The sequence below is a fragment of the Pelmatolapia mariae genome, linkage group LG23 (assembly GCF_036321145.2).
Source record: "Pelmatolapia mariae isolate MD_Pm_ZW linkage group LG23, Pm_UMD_F_2, whole genome shotgun sequence".
Taxonomy (NCBI): domain Eukaryota; kingdom Metazoa; phylum Chordata; class Actinopteri; order Cichliformes; family Cichlidae; genus Pelmatolapia; species Pelmatolapia mariae.
Genome location: NC_086246.1, coordinates 39,553,673 through 39,562,299, shown reverse-complemented (window position 1 = coordinate 39,562,299; position 8,627 = coordinate 39,553,673).

Sequence of the window (8,627 nt, the reverse complement as noted above, 5' to 3'; positions counted from 1 at the left end):
CTCACGCGCAAACACGTAAACGTCGGTGAAAAAGACGGAGCAGCACGGCTGTGCAGCGTGTGATCTGGACACAAGCGATGGAGGCACAACTTGTAGAACTTTGGAAAGCTCATCCGAGCCTTTTCGATGTGGCCTCACAAAATTATCACGACCACAACAACCGTGAAAATAGTTGGATTTACATTGCTGCTCAATCACAGCTGCCTGATCAATGTTTTTCATTAGCAATTTAGCAAAGTTGATGGTGGTGGTGTGCGTGTCTGTGTGAGTGAAAGACACAGAGGGAGAGCGAGCGACAGATTTTCTGTTATAACCTTCATTTTATGGACGCACAGTGTGAGCACTCAGGTCGCATCAGAGCATCGGGCGGTATAGTGTGAGACCCTGCATCGTGACCTACGAACTTATAACCCCTGCGAGTCAATCGTGCAGTTTGAGCAGGAGCTGAATAACGTGACTGAAAAAATCGCACAGTGTCTGCCCAGCTTTAGGTGTACTGTCGTCCGAGACTTGCACCGCAGTGTCGGCGTTTGTTTCCCTGTTGGCCATGCTTCTTGTTGTGGTCATCTGTTGTCTTCCGGTATTTTCTCCGTAAGCGACCTTTCCTCGACCAATGAGATAAGCGGTAATCTGAATTTTCATACTCAAATTGTCATAAGTGTGCTGTCAGCTCATTGGTCACAAAGCAGGAGAGGGGCTGGGAATTATGTTTTCAAACAAAGCGTTAATTCCATTAAAAGTTATAGACTACTTTTGATTCTCACTGTATTACGGGACAAAGTGCGTCCCTTATTAGCTCAATACGGACGTGTACTTTTGTTTCTAAATACGGGACGATTCCGTTTTTTAAGGGACGGTTGGCAACCCTATTATCTATCTATTAGGGGTGCAACGATACTGATATTGAACCGTTCGGTATGCATGTGTATCGAACAATACAAATTTTTAAATTTATTTTATCAACTTTTCTTCTGACGATGCTGTCTGTGTTGAGAGCTCAGTGGATCTGCGTTCGACTACTCCGCCTAGGCTGCACTGTCAAGCGCAGATCCACTGAGCACAGCGCAAGCTAGCAAGACAGAAGCTAAGCTCGTTGCAACATGGCAAATTGAACCTCCCCCACCCTCATTCAGATCTGGCCTTTGGAACTATTTTGGTCTTCATGTGAAGTATGACCCTGAAGGTCATGGATAAAAGTAAAATAGTATGTTGGATGTGCCACGCAGTGCTCAATTACATGGGTGGGAACTACTGCGTTAGCGCAGTTTGCTCGGGGCGATCCGCGGTAGCTCGTTAACGGAGATTGGCCGTGTTGTGGCGTTAACGTCATTTCAGATTAACGCTGACAGCACTAGTGGGAACACAATGAATATGACTGCACATTTACGCCGACATCATCCTAGTGCAAAGACAAGTGGAAGCAGACAAAAACAACAAGCAGGCATGCTACAAACTTTACCCGTGTCATTTAGACAGCCGTTAGCACATGATTCTCCTTATGGGGACCTGATATGTTTAATATGCTGCTGAGAGTATACCCCAGAAGAAGCGTATAGTATAGCTTTTATTTTGGAAAGAGTCATTTCTCTGTAATAAACTCTCTTTTCCAAAGATGAGTGATTTCTCGATCAGATAGATTTATTTTTTTTATTACTTTGTTGTTTCAGCAACATTAAATTTAAAAACTGTACTTTTGAGTTAAAATATATACTTATAATTTTAATAAATGACAAATTAAAAAAGCATGAACATTTTTTTGTATCGAAAAAATATCGATATCGAAATATCGAAAGTATCGAACCTAACCGAACCGTGAATTTTGTGTATCGTTGCACCCCTACTATCTATATATAGATATATCGATCGATCTATATATCGATCGATCTATATATCGATCGATAGATCTATCTATCTATCTATCTATCTATCTATCTATCTATCTATCTATCTATTTCTCTGGAGACTCCAGCGTTTAATGGGCTTTCATTTCTTCTCACCTTGGCTGTCTGGCCACTGTTTTTTTTCTTGACACTACGCCTCCCATCCTTCAAATGGTTTGTCAGCTGTTTGATTGATCTGACTGTGATGGGCCATTAGGAGCAACAGCCCATTTGGTGTCTCCAGGAACAAACTGCCAGCCACTGCCTCTCTGTTTATTATTCAAATTTCAAGATTTTGTGGTAGAAACGACAGAAGTGAGCATGTCACACACAAAAAGACTAAAGCCTACAGAGTGAGCTGATACTTGTTAGGGCTGAATGTGAGCTTTTAAAATCTGGCCCTTAGAGAGAGAGATGAAGCGATGGAGTCAGAGTAGCTTTGCAGCATTAGGAGCAGACAGAGAACCTGGCAACTGTAGATGTGCTACTTTGCTACAGTCTCCTTACATAACACAAAAAGCATGAAGTGAATAGCCACAGGCACGCAAGCACAACTGATGAACTGCCGGGCAGGGAGCGCTCCTCTGATACCTGGAGGCACCAAAGCACAGGCCATTTGACAGGTCTAAAAATAAGGTGAGAACAATGTGGCGACACAGAGTCAACGGGAACAATGGAAAAACCTTTTTTATCTTTTCGCCCACCTCTCTGAAATATATTAAGAAACTGAAAGTACACCAAACCACTCTAGTTTGTCACGGCATCCTGTTCCATTGGACTTTAAGTGACTGCATAACTTTTGATTATGCCACCCCCCAAATCCTCTTTTGGTGAACTTGCTATCGCTCCCACTCACTTTCTGACTTTCAAAGCGATTTTTATCTAAGCTGTGTGCATCGCAGCGCTCGGCTTAACTCAACTGGCCACCCATCCTAATCGGCTCTCTGGCCTGAGCGCTAACAAGCAGCGGTCAGCAAGAAATATCAGCCTGTCATGGATATTTTCCTCCTGCAGTTGACCACTGGTGCCATAATGTGCCTATAAAATGCAAATATGAAAGAAGTATTTATCCTGTTGTTCCAGACGTGCCGCTTGGAGCTAAATATACATAATCAGCTGGAGCAGTGCAATGTGAAAGTCACGAGCGGGGCAACGGAGGCTGAAGGGAGAACGTGATATCTCTGCCTTCTTAAAGTAATTTTAAGAATCCAATTTGTGAAATCTACACTTACTGATAAGATTTTTTTTCTACTCTGCCAAAGCCGAAGCATTGAAAATGTCTCCTTTTGTGCACATCTAATTGGTTTTTATTGTATCTACCCTGGTTCGTTTGCTCGTATGATCTGTAGCGATTTGGATTCTTCTTGTCTGAGCTGTTAAAGCTGGCTGGAAACCACAGTAAAAGAGAAGCATAACCCCAGAGCTTTCTAATCCACCCACAATCCTCTGCTCTGCTTCAATCTGCATACGATGTGGGAGGCTATTGTGTGAACTCGCTGATCTAATGCCACATTAAATATGGGAAGCGTATGCACGCGTCTCACACACATTATCATTCGATAAAGGTACCTGAACCGTATTCGAGGCCTGAAGCGATGAGCACAGATAGAGATGTGTCACTTCTTTTCGCTGCCTGCAGTTCATCTGCATTTAAAGATTTCTCGACAAACAGGAAATCAGAAGCTTTTGTTGTTGCATATGTGAGGCCAGAAGCTGAGGATACTCTGGGGATGTTGATGTGCTATAATTTGGTTTGGGGACAATATTTGCTTGCTTATATTTGCATGCTTATCTCAATAAGCATAAATAAATGCCATGGAAAGCTCAGAAGAGCCTTTATAAGCAACCGCTGCCTCCAGATATTTACAAGCAGTGTTGATGTCCAATTTTCAGTGTGCAATTTTTATGTCACACTTGACCTCACGCATTTAAATATGAGTCAGAGAAATGCTGAGAGGGCAGACCTGTTCTTTGTCCTTTGACCTGTTTATCCCTCTGTGCTAAGCATATGGATGATTTCTAACTTACTGCTCAGCATCACTTTGACCAAGCTCCCATAATCCCTGCTGACACATTCTGCAGGATGCTGCATGCTTTTTTTTAAAAATCCAAGTTATTTTTGTGTTGGCAAAGAAGTTGCAGAGAATGACATCACATCTGCAGCTGATTTTCTGAAAGAGAAGCACAAGCTTAAAACGATGCATGATTCTCTTCATAATAATCCACATTTAGCTCACGAGTTTTCACCATGATTCACTTGCAGTGTTATATACTGAATCTATATATTTTTGTCGGCTTATCCTTCTGCCTGCTGGAGTTAAGCAGTTTAAAGTCTCTCACTCTTTGGGTGTTTTCTTTTTCCTTCTTTTTCCTAGCAAAGGTGGAAATGAGCCACAGCAGAGCGAGGCTCACTAATCCTGCCCTCTATGCCTTCCAGCCACATACTCCTTATTTACTCCTGACAGCTTCAAATTGAAACCGTGATCACATTTTCCACACCGCTTCTCAGCAACGCTCACTTTTAGAGCCGACTTTCCACAAGGGAAGAGAGTTTTTTGTTCTCTTTTTCTCTTGCTGCCTTCGCCTCCTGATATCTCTCTTTTCCTCTGGCTTGCTCGCTGCCTGCGGGGCTCATCAATAGCTGACCCTGACATTGTTTTATTTTCTACGAGTCCTCCAGCCTCGTCTCTCTTGGCGGACTGGACAGTCCATTTGTTAAGACTGAAGACAAAACAAACACAGTGGACTTGAGATTGGATTAGGAGAGAAGAGGTGGATTAATCACGGCCGGCATGTTTCTCTGTGTGACGGCTACAGACAGTTTTGTCATTACCTTCAGATAAGACCAGAACAAGGGCTTCTCTCTGCTGAATAAATAAAGCCCGTTTGTCTGAGCTCTCTGAGAAAAAAAAAAGCTCGTCTGCACACTTCAGATGATGGAGAGTAGATTTAACCAATATTATCTTACGGGAAGAAGCAAATTCAACGATTTATGCAAGTTACTGTAGACGTATTTGGCAAAAATCCACACTCACATACTCTCAGTGCGACCTTTTAAATTTAATTTCAGTGGCACAGCTGCAGAACTTAACTCTGCCAAAGCAGGTACTGTAAGGCACCAGTGCTGACAGTGAGAGTGGATAATACATTAAATCTATAGACTGGAACAGATGGCTCTGTCTGAACACGTGGAGTAACACACACACACACGCTCACACACTTAAATGGCACACTAGCATCTCAATCTAAAAAGGAGCTAAAAAGTAATCAATACCTCCCTGGCTTTTGTGTACTCACTGTTAAATTCACAACAGATTGCCTCCAAACACACACACCTAAATGTCAGCCGCGTCCTTGCTCTTACAGGGATAACAGAAAACCCACCCATAGCCCGGAGCTAGGAAGCGTATACACGGGGTGTTCGTGACAGTCCGGCACTTTGTTTGAGTCCTGGCTTTGTGCCCGGACTCGGTGTGCCGTGATGTTGTGGGCAGCAGATTGAGAGCTTGGCTGGACTTTACATTGCTCATTAGCTGCCCCAGTGGCACACAGGCCACAGAGCGAGGACACGGATGAGATTTCTCTCCTGCACGTACACTCGGCATGTCCCCACATGTGTCACCGTGAAGCTGTCTTTGAGAAAGATGCTCAATAGCCACTACCTGCAGTCAACCCTGACCTCTGACCTTCCAGGGTAAGCACAGGAGAAGCTTTCCTTTTACTTCCTTTCTCATCATCACATAAAACGCCTGATCCAGAATAGAGGAAACAAATCTAATGCGCTCCTTTATCTCCTGCTGTTAAATGAACATTAAGGAATTATTTTTTTCAGCAAAACAGATGGCAGCTCTAACTTTGCATGTGTGCCAGAGAACCTGCCAAAGCCAAAGTAAAATATCGGAAATGTAAAGATGTAGTTTAAGTTTGTGTCAGATATGAACCGAAGGAGGATTAATGAATGAAAATAAAATATGAACTAAAATAAGAAATGTAATTCTGCAAAATAAGACATGGCTGTGGACGTGGCATCTGGAAATAAACGGTCTCTAATAAGCTCAGTGTGCATGATTTGGGTCTAGGAAAAAGAAATCGATTTAACATCTTTTCTCACAGCGGGTAGGGTGGACGGAGTCTGCTGGGGCTAAAAGTGGCGATTGTAATTATGATGTGTATTCAACTGCAGAGGTGCAGTCAGTGTAAAGCCTTGTGTCTTTTCTATCAGCAGGAGCAGACGATGCAAATAGCAATACAGCAGAAAAAAAAACATTTCAGGGGAACCAATCATCACAATTTCACATCATTAAAAACATCGGAGGTTGCCATGTTGGATTTATAGGAGCTGTATGGAGCCTCGGCGGGCACGGTGGGAAAACACAGCTAGCCAACACTTAATTTGCATTCAGTGTTTCTTCCACTAACTGCAGCGTTTAATATTCAATCGCTGTGGGCTGCAAACCTTCAAGTTAAAGGTGCGGGCTTTTGTCACCACAGGCAAGATAATCATTGTTTCGTGCGTTCACTGCAAAATGATCTACATGCCAAACCAAAAAAGAACTGATTAATGGTGACTAGTGGTGACTATACCTCATATTTGTTGTCATGTCCTCTGTGCATATGAAACACATCAGTCACTCTGAGCAGCTGAGCTTTGTGGGTCCAAGTAGAAGTACTGAAGCTATGTTTCAGTCCACATTCTGCATAAACACCTCCTCACCCCATGCTTCTCTTTTCTTAGCGAAGGAGATGAAGACGAGACATACGGAGAGAGGAACGGAGGCAACGTGATCATCATGTTTTGGCGTGTCAGAGGTGTTACGCTAATAGCAGCGCATCCAATCATCGAGCTGCCATAGGATCAACGCTTGTGTAACATGGCTGAAGACTGATTGTGTCCTTCAAGGGTAAAAACACCTGTGCATCCATGATCATAGCTAGCTTCCTCTCTCCTCATTCCTCTCTCCTGCTGATGCAGGAGAGGAGCTGAGTCATCCTTTAAGGTGGCAGACTGAGATTGATTTCAGGGTCACAGACAGGAGGATGGAGAACACAGGAGGCGTGGAACGTTAAACGTCAGAAAAGCCCAAGGAACGCTGTCGAAGGGAGCTTCCCTCAAAACCAAGGCCGACATCATCTATATCTTGCTACCATGGCAACATAAACACCTTGGATACCTGTTTCTGCAACTGCTAAAATTTTACACCAGCCTAATCTAATAAAATATTGAATACACACTGAAACAGAAACCGATAACACTGCGTACAGTACTGTATGCTGCTTCTAAATAATAATGTGCAATGTAACTTAATTAACTGATGCTGCTCTATGTGCAGTGTCATTCCTCAAGTGTTGCAAGCGATTTTAACATGGCTGCAAACTAACAATGCTTCCAGATGGACTTTGGCTCCAGTCTTTTGATTTAATATAATCTACGATATTATACCTTAGCCTGTTTTCATACAGATAAATGTTTCCACTGTCTGCTCAGACTTATGTGTGTGTGGGGGTGAGCAAGAGATGAGAGTGCAACAAGGATGATGATGACCTCGAGCTGCCAGTCTGTCACAGCGCTGGACAAATGTTTTTTGACATCTTATAATTAAGTATAAGTCAGTGCGCTGTTTGCTCAGGCTGTTTAATCTGTTGCTTCCCTGGTCTTAACATTCCTGTGATTACTTCATGTTCCTTCGGCCCTCTCTGCTGCAGCTGCCCTCTTTACTCGCTTGCATTTCTGCAGAGCTCAGCTTTACTGAGATCTGTGACTGATTTTCACCTGCACCGTCCTTTGCTGCCTCAGCTCGTTCTGTGCTAAAAGCTTTCATTTGATGGATGATCTCAGCTGTTGCGTACTATCCTTGAGCTGCCACCGAGTTCTGTGTACTGTTTAATTTCATTTATGTTACTGTCGCCTGCAACACCGAGGCCTTTCATCGCTGTTTTTCTAATCAGGATGAGAAAATATTTTATTCTCTGTGACGCTCTCCTTTCTAACACTGCAGTGTTGTACTTCTCTTGTTGTCTTACACACACACACACACACACACACACACACACACACACACACACACACACACACACACACACACACACACACACACACACACACACCTCCCCACTTAAAATTAAACATTAATTTAACTGTATGACTGCACTATAAATAATTACTGTGATTTAATTAGCTAACCTAGCAGGGGAATTTGCGCTCATCTACAGGGTTTGGTTTAGCCCTGATTTAATTAATGAATTCATTCACAGCCCGAGCTGGAGTCATATAGTACGAGCAACATTCACGCACACATACACAGACCTGCTACTTTCTTTCTTTTTTCTTGTTTTTTTTGCCAGGGAACAATCAATTATTTAACACTTCATTGAAGCTGCCTGCATGGCTCTGGATCTGTCAAGCTCAGCTCCCTGTCTCACAGCCAGCTACACAGACTCATGCACTTATGCAGAAAAGCATAAATACAATATTTGCATGTCTGCATTTAATGAGAAATCTGCCACTAACATGCTCTTCTCTCCCTGCTGTTGCTGTGGGTGTTTCCATGCCCTGTTTGTCCCTGATGCTTGCGGGAAGCTGCCGGATTTTCTTTTTTTTCCCCATGTGAAGCAGTGATGTGTGCACAGTTTGGGGAGCTGTTCCACAGCCCTTTTTGGAGGCGCTGACCCTCAACACTAAAGGGTTAGGGTCTCTTTAGTTCAGAGATAACTTCTCACTGCAATTGACACTGACCCAGAAACACGCAG